The sequence below is a fragment of the Stenella coeruleoalba genome (genome assembly GCF_951394435.1).
Source record: "Stenella coeruleoalba genome assembly, chromosome: 5".
NCBI lineage: Eukaryota > Metazoa > Chordata > Mammalia > Artiodactyla > Delphinidae > Stenella > Stenella coeruleoalba.
The window spans coordinates 66,747,365-66,763,067 of record NC_137150.1 but is presented as its reverse complement, the minus strand read 5'-3'; the positions used below and the strand labels follow the sequence as shown (position 1 = coordinate 66,763,067).

The 15,703-nt window shown below is 38.6% G+C and overlaps 1 protein-coding gene across 6 annotated transcripts in view; it reads right to left on the bottom strand.

Annotated features, from left to right (window-relative positions):
* The window catches only part of TP63 (tumor protein p63), a gene marked incomplete at both ends in the record, with an annotated part of 241,562 nt that extends 238,928 nt beyond the window's left edge, over positions 1-2,634 (bottom strand). For all 6 annotated transcript variants that reach the window (XM_079922211.1, XM_079922219.1, XM_079922216.1 and 3 more), the window contains 2 exons: positions 1,629-1,786; positions 2,223-2,634. The remainder of the gene's footprint in view (positions 1-1,628; positions 1,787-2,222) is intronic.
* Between the last annotated feature and the right edge of the window lie 13,069 nt (positions 2,635-15,703).

Here is a 15,703-nt window from a genome sequence, read left to right as displayed (position 1 = left end):
TGTGTTAGCCTATTTGGGGGAGTGTTCAAGGGATTGGGAGTTTGCTATGTACTGGATGCTGTCAGGAGGTGGGACAATCCTATGAATGGGCATCTTGATAAATCTTATCTATAAGACAGGATGAATGAAGTGAAGCTGAAGCTATACTTGGGCAAAGAAGCCACACAATCATATCGGCTGTGATAAGGGGCTGTGTGGTCATTTTTGTGGTTTGACCAATGTTCATCTTTTTTAGTGTTTATAAGTGATTACAGACTGGTCTTACTTTTGTCTTGACCCATCATAGTCATGGGGAGGCCTTGTCTAACACTGATACTTTGTGACATTGTGTTGGTGTTTAATAGGAGGACAGCAAGGCGTAGATATGAGTTCCAGGCCGGCTTCTAGCAATACCGAGGTTTGGCTGATGGTGCCCAACCAGTTCCTGGCAGGAACTGCTTTCCTCTTCCTCAAGATAAAACATGATTTATGAACTGGGTAAGTGGATGAAGGCCAAAAATGGACAAGTGGCTGCTTCCAGCACATTTGAAGTTGGCTTTGAAAGCCACTAGGGAGGAGAAATGTTACCAAAGAGTGGAGTTGTGACTAGTAAACCTGGTCACCCACTTTGTGAGGAAGAAAGAAGAAATGACCTGAAGTAATAAAATAAACAGATGTAAAAAAATGTCTGGGCAGTGAGCAATGGCCTGACTCTCTTGTTAGGGGACTGGAAAGAAAAGAGCAGGAAGACAGGAGGCAAGGAGGTCTAGCACAGGGGCACGGACATATGGATTTGGGCACAACGTGTGAAGATTTTTGTGTCACGTGCTAACTTCCACCAGAACTCAGGAAAGGCGACCAAACAAGTAAACAAATAAAATTATGTAAATGTGACAAGTACCATTAAAGGAACCAGTGAAGAGACTGAATTATGAATAATGGGAGGGAGAGGCAGTAGCAGTGATAAGAACTACTTTGGATTACATAGGTGGGAATGGTCTTTCTGAAGAACCGGTGTTTAAGCTGAGATCTGGGGAGCAAGGAGTGAGTCATGTGAAGTGGAAGGAAGAGCACGCCAGGTGGAGGGAACAGCATACATAGGACTTTGAGGTGGGAAAGAGGTTGGACTATTTAAGCGATTGAAAGAAGACAGTGCAACCAGACCAGGGCGAACAACAGGCAGATGGCACAAGTGGAGAGTGAGATATACAGAAGCCAAATCATACCAAGCCAGGAAAGGAGTCTGGGTCTTATTCTAAGAAGTAACGAAACAGTTTTGAAAGGCTTCACATAGAGATGTGATCTGATCCAGTGAAAGTTTTTAAAAAGATGACTCTTTCCTGCCTGTGGATAATGGACTGGAGGTGGGGAAAGAGGGGGATGGGAAGATTAGTTAGGAAGGTATTGCAATCATGTGAATTAATACCAATCCAAATCAAGACAGGCTTTCACCTGAATGGGTTACATGGGTAACATTGTCTATCCTTGAGTGGAAAGTAGCTGTGTAGGTGGATGACACAGCCTCCCTCTTACAGCTGACAGTGCAGTGTCTGATGTTCTGACCAACTCCGTTCCCAGTTTACATGTGATATGTTATTTTATACATATGGTTCAGCAGAATCAGTACAGATTTAATGTTAAGAGCTTACCTGCTGCTAGATGACGGAAGAGTAAGACGCGGAGATCACCTTCCTCCCCACAGATACACCAGAAATACATCTACACGTGGAACAACTCCTACAGAACAACTACTGAACGCTGGCAGAAGACCTCAGACCTCCCAAAAGGCAAGAAATCCCCCAAGTACCTGGGTAGGGCAAAAGCAAAAAGAATAAACAGAGACAAAAGAATAGGGATGGGACCTGCACCAGTGGGAGGGAGCTGTGAAGGAGGAAAGGTTTCCAGACAATAGGAAGCCCCTTCGCGGGCAAAGACTGCGGGTGGCGGAGGGGGAAAGCTTCGGGGCCGCAGAGGAGAGCGCAGCCACAGGGGTGCGGGGGGGCAAAGCGGAGAGATTCCCGCACAGAGGATCAGGGCCGACCGGCCCGCACCAGCCTGAGAGGCTTGTCTGCACACCCGCCGGGGCGGGCGGGGCTGGGAGTTGAGGCTCGGGCTTCGGTCGGAGCACCGGGAGAGGACTGGGGTTGGCGGCGTGAACACAGCCTGCAGGGGGTTAGTGCGCCACGGCTAGCCGGGAGGGAGTCCGGGAAAAGTCTGGACCTGCCGAAGAGGTTTTTTCTTACCTCTTTGTTTCCTGGTGCGCGAGGAGAGGGGATTAAGAGTGCTGCTTAAAGGAGCTCCAGAGACGGGCGCGAGCCGCGGCTAAAAGCGCGGACCCCAGAGACGGGCATGAGATGCTAAGGCTCCTGCTGCCGCCACCAAGAAGCCTGTGTGCGAGCACAGGTCACTCTCCACACCCCCATTCCGGGGAGCCTGTGCAGCCCGCCACTGCCAGGGTCCCGGGATCCAGGAACAACTTCCCCGGGAGAACGCACGGCACGCCTCAGGCTGGTGCAACGTCACGCCGGCCTCTGCCGCCGCAGGCCCGCCCCGCACTCCGTGCCCCTCCCTCCCCCGCCCCTGCCTGAGTGAGCCAGAGCCCCCGAATCAGCGGCTCCTTTAACCCCGTCCTGTCTGAGCAAAGAACAGACGCCCTCCGGTGACCTACACGCAGAGGCGGGGCCAAATCCAAAGCCGAGCCCCTGGGAGCTCTGAGAACAAAGAAGAGAAAGGGAAATCTCTCCCAGCAGCCTCAGAAGCAGCGGATTAAAGCTCCACAATCAACTTGATGTACCCTGCATCTGTGGAATACATGAATAGACAAGGAATCATCCCAAATTAAGGAGGTGGATTTTGAGAGCAAGATTTATGATTTTTTCCCCTTTTCCTCTTTTTGTGAGTGTGTATGTGTATGCTTCTGTGTGAGATTTTGTCTGTATAGCTTTACTTCCACCATTTGTCCTAGGGTCCTATCCCTCCTTTTTTTTTGTTTTGTTTTCTAAATTTTTTTCTCTTAATAATTATTTTTTTATTTTAATAACTTTATTATATTTTATCTTACTTTATTTTATTTTACTTTATCTCCTTTTTTTTCCCTTCTGTCCCTGCTTCCTTCCTTCCTCCCTCCCTCCCTCCTTCCTTTCTTTATTTCTTTCTTTCTCTCTTTCTACTTCTACTAATTCTTTCTTTCTACTTTTTCTCCCTTTTATTCTGAGCCGTGTGGATGAAAGGCTCTTGGTGCAGCAGCGAGGAGTCAGTGCTGTGCCTCTGAGGAGGGAGAGCCAACTTCAGGACACTGGTCCACAAGAGACCTCCCAGCTCCACATAATATCAAATGGCGAAAATCTCCCAGAGATCTCCATCTCAACACCAGTACCCAGCTTCACTCAACGACCAGCAAGCTACAGTGCTGGACATCCTATGCCAAACAACTAGCAAGACAGGAACACAACCCCACCCATTAGCAGAGAGGCTGCCTAAAATCATAATAAGTCCACAGACACCCCAAAACACACCACCAGACGTGGACCTGCCCACCAGAAAGACAAGATCCAGCCTCATCCACCAGAACACAGGCACTAGTCCCCTCCACCAAGAAGCCTACACAACCCACTGAACCAACCTTAGCCACTGGGGACAGACACCAAAAACAATGGGAACTACGAACCTGCAGCCTGCAAAAAGGAGACCCCAAACACAGTAAGATAAGCAAAATGAGAAGACAGAAAAACACACAGCAGATGAAGGAGCAAGATAAAAACCCACCAGACCTAACAAATGAAGAGGAAATAGGCAGTCTACCCGAAAAAGAATTCAGAATAATGATAGTAAAGATGATCCAAAATCTTGGAAATAGAATAGACAAAATGCAAGAAACATTTAACAAGGACCTAGAAGAACTAAAGATGAAACAAACAACGATGAACAACACAATAAATGAAATTAAAAATACTCTAGATGGGATCAATAGCAGAATAACTGAGGCAGAAGAACGGATAAGTGACCTGGAAGACAAAATAGTGGAAATAACTACTGCAGAGCAGAATAAAGGAAAAAGAATGAAAAGAACTGAGTACAGTCTCAGAGACCTCTGGGACAACATCAAACACACCAACATTCGAATTATAGGGGTTCCAGAAGAAGAAGAGAAAAAGAAAGGGACTGAGAAAATACTTGAAGAGATTATAGTTGAAAACTTCCCTAATATGGGAAAGGAAATAGTTAATCAAGTCCAGGAAGCACAGAGAATCCCATACAGGATAAATCCAAGGAGAAATAGGCCAAGACACATATTAATCAAACTGTCAAAAATTAAATACAAAGAACACATATTAAAAGTAGCAAGGGAAAAACAACAAATAACACACAAGGGAATCCCCCTAAGGTTAACAGCTGATCTTTCAGCAGAAACTCTGCAAGCCAGAAGGGACTGGCAAGACATATTTAAAGTGATGAAGGATAAAAACCTGCAACCAAGATTACTGTACCCAGCAAGGATCTCATTCAGATTTGATGGAGAAATTAAAACCTTTACAGACAAGCAAAACCTGAGAGAGTTCAGCACCACCAAACCAGCTTTACAACAAATGCTAAAGGAACTTCTCTAGGCAGGAAACACAAGAGAAAGAAAACACCTACAATAACAAACCCAAAACAATTAAAATGGGAATAGGAACATACATATCAATAATTACCTTAAGTGTAAATAGACTAAATGCTCCCACCAAAAGACAAAGATTGGCTGAATGGATACAAAAACAAGACCCATATATTTGCTGTCTAAAAGAGACCCACTTCAGACCTAGAGACACATACAGACTGAAAGTGAGGGGATGGAAAAAGATATTTCATGCAAATGGAAACCAAAAGAAAGCTGGAGTAGCAATTCTCATATCAGACAAAATAGACTTTAAAATAAAGACTACTAGAAGAGACAAAGAAGGACACTACATAATGATCAAGGGATCAATCCAAGAAGATATAACAATTGTAAATATTTATGCACCCAACATAGGAACACCTCAATACATAAGGCAAATGCTAACAGCCATAAAAGGGGAAATCAACAGTAGCACATTCGTAGTAGGGGACTTTAACACCCCACTTTCACCAATGGACAGATCATCCAAAATGTAAATAAATAAGGAAACACAAGCTATAAATGATACATTAAACAAGATGGACTTAATTGATATTTATAGGACATTCCATCCAAAAACAACAGAATACACATTTTTCTCAAGTGCTTATGGAACATTCTCCAGGATAGATCATATCTTGGGTCACAAATCAAGCTTTGGTAAATTTAAGAAAATTGAAATGGTATCAAGTATCTTTTCCATCCACAATGCTATGAGATTAGATATCAATTACAAGAAAAGATCTGTAAAAAATACCAACACATGGAGGCTAAACAATACACTAGTTAATAACGAAGTGATCACTGAAGAAATCAAAGAGGAAATAAAAATATACATAGAAACAAATGACAATGGAGACACGACGACCCAAAATCCATGGGATGCAGCAAAAGCAGTTCTAAGAGGGAAGTTTATAGCAATACAATCCTACCTTAAGAAACAGGAAACATCTTGAATAAACAACATAACCTTGCACCTAAAGCACTTAGAGAAAGAACAAAAAAATCCCCAAAGTTAGGAGAAGGAAAGAAATCATAAAAATCAGATCAGAAATAAATGAAAAAGAAATGAGGGAAACGATAGCAAAGATCAATAAAACTAAAAGCTGGTTCTTTGAGAAGATAAACAAAATTGATAAACCATTAGCCAGACTCATCAAGAAAAAAAGGGAGAAGACTCAAATCAATAGAATTAGAAATGAAAAAGGAGAAGTAACAACTGACACTGCAGAAATACAAAAGATCATGAGAGATTACTACAAGCAACTCTATGCCAATAAAATGGACAACGTGGAAGAAACAGACAAATTCTTAGAAATGCACAACCTGCAAAGACTGAATCAGGAAGAAATAGAAAATATGAACAGATCAATCACAAGCACTGAAATTGAAACTGTGATTAAAAATCTTCCAACAAACAAAAGCCCAGGACCAGATGGCTTCACAGGCAAATTCTATCAAACATTTAGAGAAGAGCTAACACATATCATTCTCAAACTCTTCCAAAATATAGCAGAACAAGGAATACTCCCAAACTCCTTCTACGAGGCCACCATCACTCTGATACTGAAACCAGACAAGGATGTGACAAAGAAAGAAAACTACAGGCCAATATCACTGATGAACATAGATGCAAAAATCCTCAACAAAATACTAGCAAACAGAATCCAACAGCACATTAAACGGATCATACACCATGATCAAGTGGGGTTTATTCCAGGAATGCAAGGATTCTTCAATATATGCAAATCAATCAATGTGATACACCGTAATAACAAATTGAAGGAGAAAAACCATATGATCATCTCAGTAGATGCAGAGAAAGCTTTCGACAAAATTCAACACCCATTTATGATAAAAACTCTGCAGAAAGTAGGCATAGAGGGAACTTTCCTCAACATAATAAAGGCCATATGTGACAAACCCACAGCCAACATCGTCCTCAAGGGTGAAAAACTGAAAGCATTTCCACTTAGATCAGGAACAAGACAAGGTTGACCACTCTCACCACTCTTATTCAACATACTTTTGGAAGTTTTAGCCACAGCAATCAGAGAAGAAAAGGAAATAAAAGGAATCCAAATCAGAAAAGAAGAAGTAAAGCTGTCACTGTTTGCAGATGACATGATACTATACATAGAGAATCCTAAAGATGCCACCAGAAAACTACTAGAGCTAATCAATGAATTTGGTAAAGTAGCAGGATACAAAATTAATGCACAGAAATCTCTGGCATTCCTATACACTAATGATGAAAAATCTGAAAGTGAAATCAAGAAAACACTCCCATTTACCATTGCAACAAAAAGAATAAAAAATCTAGGAATAAACCTACCTAAGGAGACAAAAGACCTGTATGCAGAAAATTATAAGACACTGATGAAAGAAATTAAAGTTGATACAAATAGATGGAGAGATATACCCTGTTCTTGGATTAGAAGAATCAACATTGTGATAATGACTATACTACCCAAAGCAATCCTCAGATTCAATGCAATCCCTATGAAACTAGCACTGGCATTTTTTCACAGAACTAGAACAAAAAATTTCACAATTTGTATGGAAACACAAAAGACCCTGAATAGCCAAAGCAATCTTGTGAACGAAAAACGGAGCTGGAGGAATCAGGCTCCCTGACTTCAGACTATACTACAAAGCTACAGTAATCAAGGCAGTATGGTACTGGCACAAAAACAGAAATATAGATCAATGGAACAGGATAGAAAGCCCAGAGATAAACCCACGCACATATGGTCACCTTATCTTTGATAAAGGAGGCAGGAATGTACAGTGGAGAAGGGACAGCCTCTTCAATAAGTGGTGCTGGGAAAACTGGACAGCTACATGTAAAAGTATGAGATTAGATCACTCCCTAACACCATACACAAAAATAAGCTCAAAATGGATTAAAGACCTAAATGTAAGGCCAGAAACTATCAAACTCTTAGAGGAAAACATAGGCAGAACACTCTATGACGTAAATCACAGCAAGATCCTTTTTGACCCGCCTCCTACAGAAATGGAAATAAAAACAAAAATAAACAAATGGGACCTAATGAAACTTCAAAGCTTTTGCACAGCAAAGGAAACCATAAACAAGACCAAAAGACAACCCTCAGAATGGGAGAAAATATTTGCAAATGAAGCAACTGACAAAGGATTAATCTCCAAAATTTATAAGCAGCTCATGCATCTCAATAACAAAAAACCAAACAACCCAATCCAAAAATGGGTTGAAGACCGAAATAGATATTTCTCCAAAGAAGATATACAGACTGCCAACAAACACATGAAAGAATGCTCAACATCATTAATAATTAGAGAAGTGCAAATCAAAACTACTATGAGATATCATCTCACACCAGTCAGAATGGTCATCATCAAAAAATCTAGAAACAATAAATGCTGGAGAGGGTGTGGAGAAAAGGGAAGCCTCTTGCACTGCTGGTGGGAATGTAAATTGATACAGCCACTGTGGAGAACAGTATGGAGGTTCCTTAAAATACTACAAATAGAACTACCATATGACCCAGCAATCCCACTACTAGGCATATACCCTGAGAAAACCATAATTCAAAAACAGTCATGTACCAAAATGTTCATTGCAGCTCTATTTACAGTAGCCCAGAGATGGAAACAACCTAAGTGTCCATCATTGGATGAATGAATAAAGAAGATGTGGCACATATATACAATGGAATATTACTCAGCCATAAAAAGAAACGAAATTGAGCTATTTGTAATGAGGTGGATAGGCATAGAGTCTGTCATACAGAATGAAGTAAGTCAGAAAGAGAAAGAAAAATACTGTATGCTAACACATATGTATGGAATTTAAGGGAAAAAAATGTCATGAAGAACCTAGGGGTAAGACAGGAATAAAGACACAGACCTACTAGAGAATGGACTTGAGGATATGGGGAGGGGAAAGGGTAAAGCTGTGACAAAGCGAGAGAGAGGCATGGACATATACTACCATACTACCATACACTACCAAACATAAGGTAGATAGCTAGCGGGAAGCAGGCGCATAGCAGAGGGAGATCAGCTCGGTGCTTTGTGACCGCCTGGAGGGGTGGGATAGGGAGGGTGGGAGGGAGGGAGACGCAAGAGGGAAGAGATATGAGAACATATGTATATGTATAACTGATTCACTTTGTTATAAAGCAGAAACTAACACACCATTGTAAAGGAATTATACTCTAATAAAGATGTAAAAAATAATAATAATAATTCCTCAGGTAGTTTGTCTGAACTCTGAAAGGATAGTATAGCTCTCAAAATCTCAGCAGAGGGGAAAAAAATTACCTCACAGCTGCAGTTATTATGCCTTTATAAAAATACTTTCTGAAAAAAAAAGTGTAGTGAGAATACTCATTGATGTTTAAAGCCAGTTACTATTGAGAACTTACAAGATCTTTTTCATGGAGCACATTCACTTCATAAATGGATATTGAAACCTAAAAAAGAAGTCTTCAATATATAAATATTTCTCTCATGAATATATGCAAATAAGAAAGTTTGTCAAAATTGCTAATATTGAACATGCTTCAACTACTGACTTACTTTAAACAAGAATCTTATAAATTACTCACATGCATTAAATGGAAAGAATGACACAACAATGAGAAGATATTCCTCCGTGGGTTCCTCATAACTTCTTGGAAATTAGCAAAATGCAAGCTTCATTTATTTATCCAAATTTTTCCACGTCTATATGCTCACGAAGGACACTATTCTGTGAGGTATTTACCCTGCCCACAAAGAGACCTCTTGTATCATGGTGTTTGGCCACAGCTTCAGAAAGAATGAAAATATGTAAATGGAAAAAGAAAGAAAGAAAGAAAGAGCTTACCTGCTGTACCTTTCAAACATCCCCCGGCCCCATATCTTGTCTTTTGAAAGCCGACTCCTATAGTCAATTGCAGATTAAATGTCCTACACATGAGCTTCTACCCCTAGACCCATATTGAAATAAATAAGAAAACCAAAATCATGAAGGAATTAAATCTCTGTGTGTACATATATCTGTATACAAAGAATTGTTTACAAGGGTCTGGATGCAGTTAAAAAGAAAAGGAGTAAGTTCCCACTTAGCTTTGTTGAGTCTGCGAGGTTGCCTGGGTGCTAGCTATACAGGGCAACACTTTCCCAAAGAACACAGAATCTTCAAGAACATCTGCCAACCTTGAGCTTAGTCAATTTGATTGCTCTTCGAAAAAAACATCAATGAGAGATAACATAACCACTTCATTGAAAGCATTGTAATTCAATTCTTATTTACTCTCTGTTAATGGTGTCAACTCATTGAATATTACTGTTTTCCAATAGAAAAAAGGAGAAGCATTCACTTAGATAAACTGGGCTCACAAATCTGTTCTATGCTTCATGAAACTCACTTGTCATTCAAATATAGAAAGAATTTTAAAAAGAGAATTAAGATTTATACTAAAATGATTTCTCATTTGTAGTTTATGAGTATTTTTCATCAGAAATCTGCCCTTAATGATTACTAATTCAGAAAATATAAAAATGCAATGATACAATCAGGCTGGTGGTATCTCAACTAGATAATATGAGAAGGACAAAGAAAAAAATCATCATATGAAACTACAGCATTTTTTTCCTGAGTCCTAAGATTGAAACCAGTTGTACCCATTCATAAAGTCCATAACTGATGTTTCAAATGTTGGGGGAAAGACTATTGTATATTACTGAGAGACTGGAAGTTTGTGACGTTTTTAAAATGTACCCTTTTGATTTTAATATTGAAGTGCTGTGAATGCGGGTTTCTTTGGAAAGATATTAAAATAATTATAATCCTGACAGAATAATCAGGGCTTAGTGTTTGGGTAACAAATTATGGCATTGCTGATTGGAGCTCTAGCTTCAAGGTGAAAAAAGATAGGATAAATACCTTCAGGGACAATTTATGTAAATAACTGATAATATATATAAACCACATTCTGCCTTAAATTTGTTTGAAAATGAGGTACAAAATGAACCAAGGCAAGCTGAATAAACAGCCCAAGAAAGTAAAATATATAAAATTTTTTACATCACCTGCACTCTGGAATTTTGACCTGTCATGATCTCACACCTTAATCATTGCCTGTCTCCTTGTGTTTCTGACTATGAAAGACATATGGCCTCAGTAACCCTGGCTTATCACGTGCCCAAGAATTTAGCCCATGAGCTGAAGGATGAATCACAAGGAAATTCATTTCTAGAAATCTGATCACAGATGAGCTGGTAAGATGAGAATTAAGGAACTGAACTTATTACAATGGACTCTGCCCACTGCTCTAATTCCTTACAAAACTTTCATTTGGCCTGATGTTATACTTAATAAATGTCTTTCCTCAGGACTTTTCAGGGATTTTCAAGAGTATCCACATCTTCTACCCCAACACAAACACACATACCTCCTTCTTTCTTGCTTTACTTAGAAATAGGAACTTGATTAGTTCCATAATCATTTTATTTTAAAAAGCCAGGTTATAGTAGTTAATTAACTCATAACGTATGAATTTGTTGTGATCAAATATCTTTATATCTTAAGCAATTTAAAACTTTTTCCCTCTTTTCATAAGGACTAAACCTCCCAAATTCACTGTTCGTTCTTCAAGTCAAATGAAGTTTTGAGTTATGTTTGCTAGCTTTTCATTAAATTTACCACCAATGATAGAATACTAGGATCATTAGTTTTGAGAGACTGTATTTTGTATTCAAAAACATTTTATACTTATCTTAAAAACTACATAAATACATTAAAGTGAAAAACATAATTATCCTGCTATCCACTATTTTATGTTTTGGTACTTCCTTCTAGACTTTGTTTAAAAGCATACAAATTTATGTATGTAAACGACTTTTGGAGATATATATATATATGTATATGTATATTTATAATGACCTGTACACTATTATTATAAATATTCTGCTTTTCAACTTAACCTTATAATAGAAGAAATTTTTATATACTCACAATAGTCATAATTATCAGTTTAAACTATTTCATGTCTATTGGCTTAAAATGCTCCCACTTACTTAGCAATTTTACTATAATAAAAATTTCAACTTTTCTTCAATTTTTTACAATTGAGAAAAATTATATGTAATAAGAGATAAGGCTGCAATAAATACCTTCTCACAAATGACTCTACTGAGTTGACTTTTTTGAAATAATTTTGATTTCCAGAAAAGTTACAAAGAGAGTAGACATGTTCCCATGTATCATGCTACCCAGCTTCCCTATGTGTTAATATCTTGCATAACCATGATACATTTGTCAAGATTAAAAATATTAACGTTAACTAAACTACAGACTCTAGACAAATTCACCAGTTTTTACGTTAATGACCATCTTGAAACTTTTGGTTGATATCTTTGATTAGTTCTGGAAAATTATCAGCCAGCGTATTTTAAAATATTGACTGTACTCTGCTATCCCTTTCTTTTAACTTCTTTTTTGCTATTTCTTATGTCTGTCCCTCTATGTTGCATTTTGGGCCATTTCTTCAAGTTTATCTTCTAATTTTTTAATTCTCTCATCTGCTGTGTCAGTCTGCTGCAAAGCCCCTCCTCCAGGCTTTTGTTATATTTTTTTGTATCTTTTTAATCTCTAGAAAGATTTATTTGGTACTTTTTCAAAAATATTTAGTTCCTCTTTACCTTTTTTAAATTTCCACATGTATTTTTCATGCTTGCTTTCATTTCCTTAAATATAGTAATATATTAATTATCCATTGCATAACAAATTGCCTGAAGACATAGCAGCTTGAAACAACACACATTTATTAGTTCCCATTTTCTATGGGTCAGAAATCCAGGCACAACCCAGCTGGGTCCCCTGCTTCAGGGATTCTTGCAGCGTTGCACTCCTGGTATCCGTCAGGGCTGTATCTACATCTCGAGGCTTGACTCATGGTTGTTTGCTGGACTCTGTTCCTTGCAGGCTGTTGGGTTACGGGCTTCAGCTTCTCACCGGCAGTAGGCTGGAGGTCACCCTCAGCTGCTCTTTAACATTACAGCTAGCTTCATTAAAGCAAGCAAGTCAAGGAGACAGAGAGTGCTGGTAAGACCGAAGTCACAGTCACACACAATCATGGAAGCGACATTCCATCACATTTGATGTCTTCTGTTCCTCAGAGTAAGTCACCACATCTGGCTCTCTCACTCAAGGGGAGAAAATTATAGAAGAAAGTGAATACTAAGAGGTGGGAATAATTGAGGACCATTTCAGAAACCTGTCTAACACAATTAAGCAGTTATTTTATAGACTCTACCTAATAATTTCCCTATTATCAGGCCTAGCTCTGCTCTGTTGTTTTTACCGCTTCTCACTCCTGGTGCCTTGTCTCCTTGTGTGTTTTGTTATTTTTAACTGCAAACAGTTTGTTTTATTCAGTTTTATTTGTGGCAAAACAATTGTTTTGAGATCTGGAACGAAGGTGAATTTCTCTAGAGAGCATTTGCATTTGCTTCTATCAGGTACCTATGGGAATTACCAGTCAATGTGCAATTAAGTTTTCATCTCTACACCTTGGGATCAATAACATACTGTGAATTTAGGCTGAAACTGGCACAAGAATTTGCTTAAGATTCTAAATTATGAGTAGTGATGTTTTCTTCTTTTACTCTTATTTAGGTTTGTGGCTGTTGATTTCCCCTAACGTCATCCTGGTGAGAGGGAATACATGCTTAGTTTTGTTTCAATATTTTGTACTGTGTGTAGTGTTTGATACCCCAGTTTAATGGCAGGTTGATATCTTTGTAGACTCTTTATATTGGGTAGACATTTTATTTTTTGTTCTTTATGCTCTTTGAAACTGTGAACACTAAAGCTCAAGTTCACAATGGTCAATTAACACCCTCAGAGTGAAATTTACCTTTGGTACTCCATCATATTCCTGTGTTCCTACCTTCACTTAGTGCTTTATCAAGAGGATATTTTACTACTTCTCTAGCTCACTGATGCATATAAGATTAAGAATTTTTTTTCTATGATACTTAGTTATTTTCAGTGAGATTGTATCCAGTTTCCTAACCATCATACTACCAGAAAAAGAAAACTTGAGGGTTTCTCATGGTTCTTCATTTTATTGAACAAATATTTATAGATCTGATATTAGGTCCCAGGATCCATACTGGGCTTTGGAAGATCAGACATTGCTCTACCTTCAAAGAGCTCACTGTTTAGCAGGGAGACAATTTTGCAAATTGTGACATAATACAGTATAAATTCATCGTTGAAGCAAAGATATTACTATGAGGGCACAGAGGCAGGTACAAATAACTCAGCCACAATGGGACTTTCAAGGTAGGTATCTGGCTTTTGTATTTTGAAGGATAACTCAGATACTCTTGTATTTTCTCCAAATGACAGTGAGAAACCTTTGACAAAAACATACTTCTGAGAAAATGTTTACTAATTATATGAAACTTCTTGTCAAATTTAAATGAAATAGTATATTGACTTGTGAGGAGCAGTGGCCTCACATTAGGAGCCAGAGTTTCCTTCTTGGCTTTGGTGTCAGTAGACTAGGCAGGCATCTTTGTTTTCATTTTGTTTGTAGGAAATTGAGCCCTCAGGAGGTCATATGCCTTTCTCTTTCAATTCTGTGTGTTGTTTCAGTGAGGACAAGTGATACCCCTAGAAGAGAACCAAACTGCTAGAAAGCTCTGAGATACTGCGTGGTAGTCACTGGGGAAAAAATACATCAGAGCCTGGTCACTGGTATGATTTATGTCTCTGTATCACATTTTGGTAATTCTCACAATAGTTCAAGCTTTTCATTGTTGTTTTATTTGTCATTATATTGTGTTTGAAAAATAAATAGGATGTCTGGAGGTGTGCATCTAAGGAAAGTCCTTCTGCTTACTTGTTCAAAGGCTTGGAAAGATGACATATTCTCTTTTCTTCCCAGGTAAATAAGACATGTAAAGTGAACTTCTCATCTATCTGTATCCCAGGATTTTTAGAGGATCAAATAAGATAATTAATGTGAAGGCTTTACAAACTTTACAAACTGTAATGGTGGTTTTCTCAGTTTTGTTTCATATTTTGCCTAGGGAGTAACATAATAAAATATAGTTTAATTAAATGGCCCATTTCCCAAACTCAATCCCAACTTTCCTTCCCCCCACCTTACAAGAAATCTAAACCTTTCTAACACATGGTTGAATTTTGGGTTCTTGTTAGCCTAGAGATCCTGTTTCACCATGCTTTTAGCCAAGACCTTGTTTACATCTCCCTAGAGGTTATCTTCAGCTAAATATCCAAGAAAGGAAATTAGCAGAGGCCTAGGTTTCTCTTTAACCCATCTGAATTCATGTGGAAAATTTCCAGTCCTCTTTCTACTTCTTAATTTTTACCAAAAAAATCTCCCAATCTGGCTAGATGGGTAAGGATTTGGGTGGGGGTGGGGGTGAAGAAGAGTGAAAGCATATTTTTAAAAATCTATCAGATAGATGAGAGGTAAATAATATAATTTAATGAGTGCCAGTTTACCAAACACATTATATTTACTAGATCTAATCCTTTCACTTACCTTGCAATCTAGGTTTCATTTTTTTCTGTTTTACAGATGAGGAAGATGAAACTCAGAGAAGTAAAAAAACTTATCCAAGGTCACACCCCATTGTAGTGCCGTATCTAAAATCCAGACACAGGACTCTCACTCCAAAGACCATGTCCTTTGCACAATGCTTCCCTACGATAGTAAAATAATTTTGTCTTTTCTACTCATTCTTTGTTAAGGAAAGTAAATTTATGATTTTCAAGTGCTCCATTAACCTATTCATTTAGTAGCTGACCATTTAGTTTAAGATAAATTGTCGGTAGGAACTTGACTGGAAAATTAACTGTTGGGGCTGATCTTGGAGTAAGAGGGGCTTTTGATTGTTTGTTTTGTCTCTGGTTTGTTTTTGTTTAGTTTTTCTGATGGGAGAATAAAAACGAAAACATCTTTTCCAGGTGAGGGCTGAAGTCCTTCAACATTGAGTGATGCTGCATTTTGTTTTATTTGCACTTTACAATTGAAGGTTTGTGGCAGCCCGGCATGGAGCAAGTCTACTGGTGTC